Here is an 8580-nt window from a genome sequence, read left to right as displayed (position 1 = left end):
GTAACCTTGACAATCATTTGGGGGAACACCAAGCATGTCGTTATAAACTAAAAGAGGTAAAGTGCATTCATACACATTCACAGTGTGCACAGCCTAAAAACAAACCACAGTGGAACACGGGCAGGTTCCACGCTGCAACAAGTTGAAATGCACGTTTGAGTTTTTGGCTCCATTCATTGAGCTGAGGGAGTCTCGCTCAAGTGGAGATCTGAATGGTCAAGGGAGATCAGTGAGTATTTTCCCTCCCCTTCACTGTTAAGACCTGACGTGGCAATGGCAGGATACTGGGATACAGCCTGTCTGCAGAGCAACTCTCTCAGTCAGAAGCATTCACAGGGGGGCTTTATGGGTTTCTGCTTCTCTCGGTGCCAGGAATTTCATTTCCTGGAAGCAAGCGAACATGCAAGTATTCTCCTTTTGATACGTAGCAGTTGCTGTATACCCCTGACAGCTGGTGCATTCTAGATAACATTCACATTTTAAAAGAAAACAAAAGAAACACAACATGTGGGTTTTCTTTTTGTCAATTTACACCAAGTGATTGATTGAGAGCTTCTGCCAAGGGAAATTCCCTAATGTAAAATAACATATAAAATCTTAGAGTGGGAGATATATATATTTACACACACACACACATATACAGACACATACATTTTTAACTAAACGTATATTTACGTTTTGCATGGCTAATTAAATAGCGTGACCTAGTAGCAAACTAGAGCACATGCTGCCATTATCATCACACTTTTAACCATGGAATAAGAAAATATTATTTAAACAAGCACACACACACACACAAACCAGCAGTAGGAGCTGCAAGCTTCTAGTGTGCATACCTCATTATCATTAGCTTCCCTTACGTTACATGCACAGGTTAATGAATTTGACATTAAGTACTGTAGTAAGCAGCTGCTTCCAGATGCAAAGAACACCTAAAATCAAGGGCAAAAAGTGCTGCTTCTGTTCTGTACCAGCGACGCTGCAATTGTCTCGCCTGGCTCCCCCACTCTTTCAACAAGTCCTCCCAAAAGCTCTCCCATCCACCCCCTTCGTGTCTCCTCTTCCCATCAGCCTGCCCCTCATCTGCCTTCAGTCAGGGTTCCCCTCATCACTCCTTCCTTGTCTTCCATTGACACTTGCTCTCATTGCTCTTTGCTGCAGAAATCTGTGATGTGAACACAGTTTGACATTTCCTGACATTTCATGAACTAATTACACTACAAATAATTAAGCATGTTCACATCTGTAACAAATGAAGGCAAAATGGTTGTCAACGACCGTGATTGATGACCTCCCTGAGACTTTATCTGATGAGACCCCCCCCCCCCCCCCCCCTTTCCACACAAACACACACACACACACACAAGCTCTCTGCAGGCAAGAACCTGGATGACAGTTTTTGTGTTTTGCAAAAGTGCCTTCAGCCCTTTTCATCAGATCAAACCGACAAGAAGCTTGAAGAAAAGGATGGGAAAATTAATGACTACAATGAAGTATTTGCATTTTTTCTAGGGCTGGAAAAACAATGAACAAGAGATGTGACAACTTCAATTATTTGGTTCTGCTAAGAGCTGGAAGACAAGGCCTGCTGGAAAAGCTGTTGGGGAGCCCTAGGGTGTCAACCAGGCTACAAAAATGGCAGGTGACAAGGACAACACACTTTTTTTTTTTTTTTCCTTCTCCCCCTCCTAAATGCTGCTAAAAACCACAGGCCATCGCTAAAAAGACAAATTATTGCACAATGAATTTCATGGAGGACAACAATGTGTCACCTTCTTAACAAGCCCTCCCTCTTAGATATATCATCAACCTCTATTATGATGACCTTTAAAAAGAAAACTTAACCATTGAAACTCCCAGCTCAGAAGAACAATCACCCTACCAGTAAAATGGAAGCTGAAACATTTAAAGTGTTCAGTTTTAAAATCACATGCTTTTATTTATTTTTTTGCCTTCTATGTTGGATCATATATATATATATATATATATATATATATATATATATATATATATATATATATATATATTACATAAATAAAATCAATTAGTATTAAAGTTTTCTTTCTTAAAAAAATAAATAAACAAACAGATGTATGCATTTTCCAAATTGCAGGACTTAAGTTTTATTAATTGTAACCATTTCAGGAAAGTTGAATTCACACAAATACAGGTCCACTTTGCTCCAATTATAATGCATAAAGCCTTGTTCAAACTATATTAAAAATAAATGGTCACCACTATTATGTAACCATGCCCCCAACCTTTAACTGGCTCAAGACTAACAGGGTTAATACAGGGAGTGTCTACAGCAGCTGCTAATGGAAAAGTAAGGTTAGGTGGGTTCCCATCATGAATGCTGCATTTCTCCATACAGCGAGGCTCACAAGCCACGTTTTGCGGTTGTGTTACACAGTGTTTGGAGTTGGCCTATGAACAGCGGTGGAGGAAATTGGTAAGAGAGTAAACGAGACCTGAAAGGCTCATTCATCACAAGTCCATAACAAAGGGTTAATCAAGCTTTTGAAGCATACACAGGCCATTGCAAAACAAGATTATAGGCTCGACTTTGACCTAAACACATGCATTTTTTTATGGTTAAAATAATACGACGGCACTGGAACGACAGTTCAATAATGACAGCGCAAACAAAAGCATCAGGTTTTTGTTCCTCCGTGCTGGAACCAGGAACAAAGATACCATTAACAAAGTTTTCACAATTGTACCTAACAAAGCATCGTTACGAGCAACAGATGAATTCACTAAGCGACTTTAAGGCTGGCATTAGAAAGAATTGCTATAGTAAGAAAGGCCTTGTTTGCATTTAATGTTGAGAGACACATTTAATATGAATCTGTGCCATCAGAGGCAATCAGAGAAACCCGAGAGACTGGCAGACATGCTTTATTTGTGCTGTAAAATCAGACCACAGGTATGAAAACTGTAACTAGTTTTGTTGAAAAGATGTATCACAAAATGAATGAATAAATAAACAAAACAAACCAGTGTTATGTATTGTGTTCTGGGTGTTCGAAGTGAAATGATGTAACTGATAGTTAACTCACATAAGTTTGCAATGCAATGGTCACTGGGTTATTTAGACAACAATTAGCTTACATTTACTAAAGATCCTATTGTGCATTTTCTGAAACCATGAACCCTGGAAAGAAAAAAAAAATCAATATATAATTGTACTACCGTAATAGCTAGTATACAGCACTAGCTATGTATATATCTATACTGGCGACACATTATGCGATAATGCACTTAAGATAAAAAACTTACCTTATGAGATTTGTGCATAGCCACCATTGCCACCAGTGGCCACTGAAGGAAGGATTTTAAAAGGGCAATACACATCTTCCTCTCAAGACAACCCCGAAAGACAGCACAGCTCTTTGCTTTCCTGCAGCCCTAAAATCACGTATCATTTTTAGGGGCAGTTTGTTTCTGTTGTGGCAGATTCTGCGTGAGCACAGGTTTGATTCTGCAAAACAATAACACAGCGCCAGCCAAGTGCTCCTGGCAGCAAAAATGGTGCAAACTGACCTTGTTTCAAGCACAGAGTTTCAATATTTGCTAATGCCTTTTAAGAATATATATATATAATTTCATCACTCATGGCCCCCTGTTTAGCGTTTAGCCAATTGGCGCCTGCATTGTTTTTGCACTCACTTAAAGGTGCCTTCTTGAGATTAAATGCTGATGCATCAAACTAACTGCTCCTGCCTGGGACGAGCAAGTTTAATTCAGTTTGGATGGATTTTTGACCTACATATGCACTGTATCAGTGTCCTCCCCAGAAAATTGGCCATGTGCAGAATGATATTAAGTGTGGTCATTTAATGTTAAAAAAATCATATAATACACAAATGAAGTTAAAATGGGAAAATGAGAAAAAGCTTTTAAGCATTCTCCCCAGATAGATTAGTGTAGAATGTTTTGCCGTGCAAATAGCGAGCCATGATAAAGTCAGGGGTCATTATAGTAAAAGCATATCTGAGCTGCCGAAGTGATCTGCTAGTAACACATAATGAATTATCAATACAGTACCAGTATCTTCAATTCAGTTACATTACCTCTGACTAGCAAGTGTACTGCTGTATTTCAAATTCAGTATGGCACTCAGCCACATGGCATAAATATTGAATGTATTCCCTAAAAGGTTAAAGCTTTCATGACACTAATAAAGAATAACTATATAATCTTTATTTATATACACTTTTATATTATGCCACACGGTAGCCAGCTGAAGAAGGACTTGCAGTTTGTGTGCGTTACAAACTTTACTTTTTTACTAATTTTACTTTTTTGTAAACAACAGTTAAGCCACCTCTTTTTTAAATCATATATATTCTTGATTGCTGAAATACAAAAAAAGAAAGATAGAAAATGATATCTATATATTTCATAAATAACTATTGCTTGGACAGAAATAACAACTAACCAATTTATATTCAGTTATTACATGCTTCAACACTGGAACACTATACAATGCTATACTATAAATACACTAAGCTGGTTTAAAATGTGCATTTACAGTCCCTTGTTATAAACCTCACACCAAATGTTGGACTAAAATACAATGTATGCCTCTTCTGTACAGTATCAATGAAAAAGCAAGCTCTTCCATGGAAGTGAGATGGTACAGTGGGCTAATTCACTAGCATGCTGTGATGTTCTTCCTTGGGGGACTGGGTTCTAATCCAGTTGATTCCTTCCTTTATTTTCAAAGAATTGGTTAATTTCCTACAAATTCAATGAAAAAGCAAACTTCCATGGAAGTGAGGTGGCATAGTGGGCTAAATCACTAGCATGCTGCGCTGCTTTTCCTTGAGGGATTGGGTTCAATTCCTGCTGATTCCTTCCTTTATTTTCAAAGAAAATACTTTAATTTACCTTAAGGTCAGTGTGAAACACAGCTTTCATGTGGGGACTGGTGGTGCAGTGCCTTCTTTAACATAGTAGGAATCGTTAAAAAAAGAGGCTAGTCAAGAAAAGTCCCCTTTGCCTCATTCCTCTCCTGCTTCCTCCTCCTCTGCAGGGCAGTTTTTCTCCATCTGTGGAAACACAACCAACATCATTACTTACCTCAGGTACTCACCTGCAGGAGCTGGATTCAAACTGCCATCTTCAGGGACAGAAGGCTGTGGGATTAGCCCACTGCACCACCAGCTCCAACAGGAAAGCTGTGTTTCACACTGACTTTAAGGTAAAGTCTTCTTTAAAAATAAAGAAGAATCACCAGAATTTGAACCCAGGCCCTCAAGGAGAACACTACAGCATGCTAGTGAATTAGCTCACTGTGCCAGCTCACTTCCATTTTCATTTATATAGGACATGAACCAATTCTTTGAAAATAAAGGAAGAAATCAACTGGATTTGAACCCTGTTCCCCAAGGAGGGGCACCGCAGCATACTAGTGAATTAGGCTACTGTGCCATCTCACTTCCATGGAAGAACTTGCTTTTTCATTGAGGTACTGTATAGCAGAGGCATACATTGTATTTTAGTCAAAATTGGGGTGAGGTTGGCTTTGAATCCAGTTTGTCGGAAATGAAGAATGAGAAACTTATTTCCAGGTTTACATCACAAAATGTAATATTGTGTTTCACACAGCAGGTGAGTTAGCTCAGTTGGTACAGGGGACTCCGATTCCCAGGTTAGTAGGTTCAACCCCATGTTAGGGGTGTTGCAACTCGTTATGGTTGGTTATGCTCTTCACAAAAAGGGCAGTTGCAATGGGACTACACTACCCAAGAGTTAGGGATCCAGAAGATCACGTGATGGAGAGAGATACAATTATATAGTACGTAGCTTGCTGGGTTTATTGTTATTTTAGAATGTAAACATTAGAAACTAAAGAACAGTTTAGCGTAGAAGCAAAGTGTTAACATGTGTCCCTTTAAAACAAATAGTACAGAATAAGGGGCATGTGTTATCCTTTCATTTTCAAAAACGTTGCCCTTTTTTTTATTCGATTTTACAAAACAGGACAAGATGTCAGTGGTCTTAAGCATGCAAATAATAATATAAAGAGGTTGACATAAGACTGTACACGCAATGCTAGACTCTCGCAGTATGATCATTCAGTGAAATGTGTTGCTGTTCACCTGGAAGGTCTGGGTTCAATTCCACCTGATTCCTTACTTTTTCAAAAAAATGGTTCATTTACCTTATAGGCAATGAAAAAGCAAGTTCTTCCATGAAAGTGAGATGGCAAAGTGGGCTAATTCAGTAGTATGCCTTGTTCATCCTCCATGGGAACTAGTTTTGAATCCAGAGGAGTTCGTTCCTTTTAAAAAAAAAAAAAAAAAGGTTAATTTCCCCACATTGTCAATGAAAAAGCAAGCTCTCCATGCAAGTGAGATGGCACAATAGGCAAATTCACTAGCATGTTATGCTGTTCTCCTGTGGGGACTGGGTCCAAATCCTGATTCCTTCCTTTATTTTCAAGCTCTTGGTTAATTTACCTTAGAGTAAATGGGAGGAGGAAGATGAAGAGGTAGAAGAGGATAGAAAGGAGGAGGAGAGGGAAGAGGTAAACTGTGCTTTATTCTGTTAAAATAAACTGTTACAGTCTGCATTCTGTACCAGCTTGAAGTTCGGTTGTAGGGAAACATAAGCAAATAAACCATGGCAAGAATTGAATAGGGTGGCTGTTTAATGTGGAATGCTGCTGACAAAGAAACATTTCGGTGGATAAATTCAGTTATAAAAAATAGTTACAGCTAACATTACCAAACATTTAAAAAAATATATATATATTTGGAACACATACTCTGCAGCACAGCTTTCACATTTATTTATAGTGGGAAGTTATTCAATTATTCAATAAACTGATAACAGAAACCTATACATTCTTTATGTACAGTACGTCATCTGCAATATGCATTTTAATACAGTTTAAAACATGGATAAGCTGGATAAGAGTAATGCTCCTGCCATGCTAGGAGGGTAATTTTAATGCAATTCAGATCGTAATCTTGTCATTGGGCATTTAGATGGTTGCATGTAACACGTTCAGAAAGGAATCAACCTTGAGCTAAAATATCTGCTTTTATTTAAATAAGACTCAACAGGGAACACACCTGACACTGCGGATTCTCTACAAACAGCATGCAAGGAAGACAGACAGAGCCAGCATTCTCCTAATGCAGAATCCACATTGCATTAAATTAAATGTAACCCAGTCAGATGTTGACAAGAACACACTTCTTCTGATTGCTAATGGGACAATAAGACAGTAGATTTACATTTACCAGCTGCAGGTGTCAAGGAAAAAACTAACAAACAAAAAAAACACATTAAAAACAAACCAAGATTAGGGTCGCGAGCAGGTTTATAAATGAGGTGCGAATATTTCAAACATATCCAATACACAGTAACCTGGGCCACACCTTCCTGAACATATAGCACCATTGAGGTGAAAAATGTGAAATGGGGAGGCTGTTGCTCAAAACATAGCAAATGCCAGTTGTTATTGGCGTGCAGGTTTAATAACGGGCTGGAGCGAGAAGCTCTGAGCTCCAGCTAGGCACAGGGAGACGCCAGCGTTATACTGACTGTGCTGCTCCGTCTCCATCACTGAGCTCTGTTTGCACCTCCAAGGGTCAGCAAACCAGGAACAGCCAGCATCAGACTAATGTCGATTCCCAGACTGTACATACATTAGAATCAAATTAAGAAGGATTAAGAGAGACATATTAATGGTATTTTCATGAACTTCCTATCTCTGCTGACAGGTCAAAGATTATGCAGTCTGCACACCCAACGTGTAGAAGTGATAAACCTGGAATAAACCACTAGCAGCTCACTTTTTAACTAAGTGATTATAAACAATAGTATAAAAAAAAACACAACAATGGCAAGTGTGTTAATAGTCTTATTATTTCTAATCATATTCTATACGTGTTAATAGCATAATTAATAACACGTTTATAGATTGTTTATAATCACTTACAACCTTCAAGAATAGTGCAAACCAGGTTATATAAAAAACTGCCGTTATTGCTATATCTTAATGCAAGCCTGTCAAGGTGACCTCATTGATAATAGTACCCCAGACTAAATTTATAAGAAGACAATAGTAAAAAAAAAAAAAATGGCTTAAATGCTATTAGATAGATGAAGCAATCATGCTTTTTTATTTCTTTATTTTTATTTTCCTGTAGAATAATCAGTAATATTTTAGTTAAGTACCTTATAATCAAAAATGCATCCTATATATTTGTTATAAACAGCATTTGACTATTATTAATGGAATAGTTATTAATACATAATAAGCAATATATTGTTGTAAAGCACATAACTAAGACTATTAAAATATGATAGGAATCTTGACAAACGGAATGCATTGTTATTCATTGGTTACACTTGCAAAAACATATATTAACACATTTGTATAGATGTTTTATAAATGGAAAGTGTGACTGAAAAATATTTAACATGGCAACTTTTAACTAAAAAACCTTTATAAACGTTAACAATGGGTTCACAGGATTTCTTAACAAGAGAAACCTTTGCCGTGATCACACCAAAAAAAAAAATTCTAAAAGTTTGGAGATTTAAAACAGTGCAAAA

The 8580-nt window shown here is 37.7% G+C and overlaps 1 long non-coding RNA gene across 1 annotated transcript in view; it reads left to right on the top strand.

Moving 5' to 3' along the window:
- The window catches only part of LOC131698783 (uncharacterized), a 101825-nt gene extending 99872 nt beyond the window's left edge, over positions 1–1953 (top strand). The window contains exon 4 of the long non-coding RNA XR_009307809.1: positions 1513–1953. This is a non-coding gene — a long non-coding RNA (uncharacterized LOC131698783). The remainder of the gene's footprint in view (positions 1–1512) is intronic.
- The last annotated feature ends 6627 nt before the right edge of the window (positions 1954–8580 follow it).

The sequence above is a fragment of the Acipenser ruthenus genome, chromosome 19 (assembly GCF_902713425.1).
Source record: "Acipenser ruthenus chromosome 19, fAciRut3.2 maternal haplotype, whole genome shotgun sequence".
NCBI lineage: Eukaryota > Metazoa > Chordata > Actinopteri > Acipenseriformes > Acipenseridae > Acipenser > Acipenser ruthenus.
Note: the sequence above shows the minus strand (reverse complement) of the source record. Positions and strands in the feature narration are given on the sequence as shown.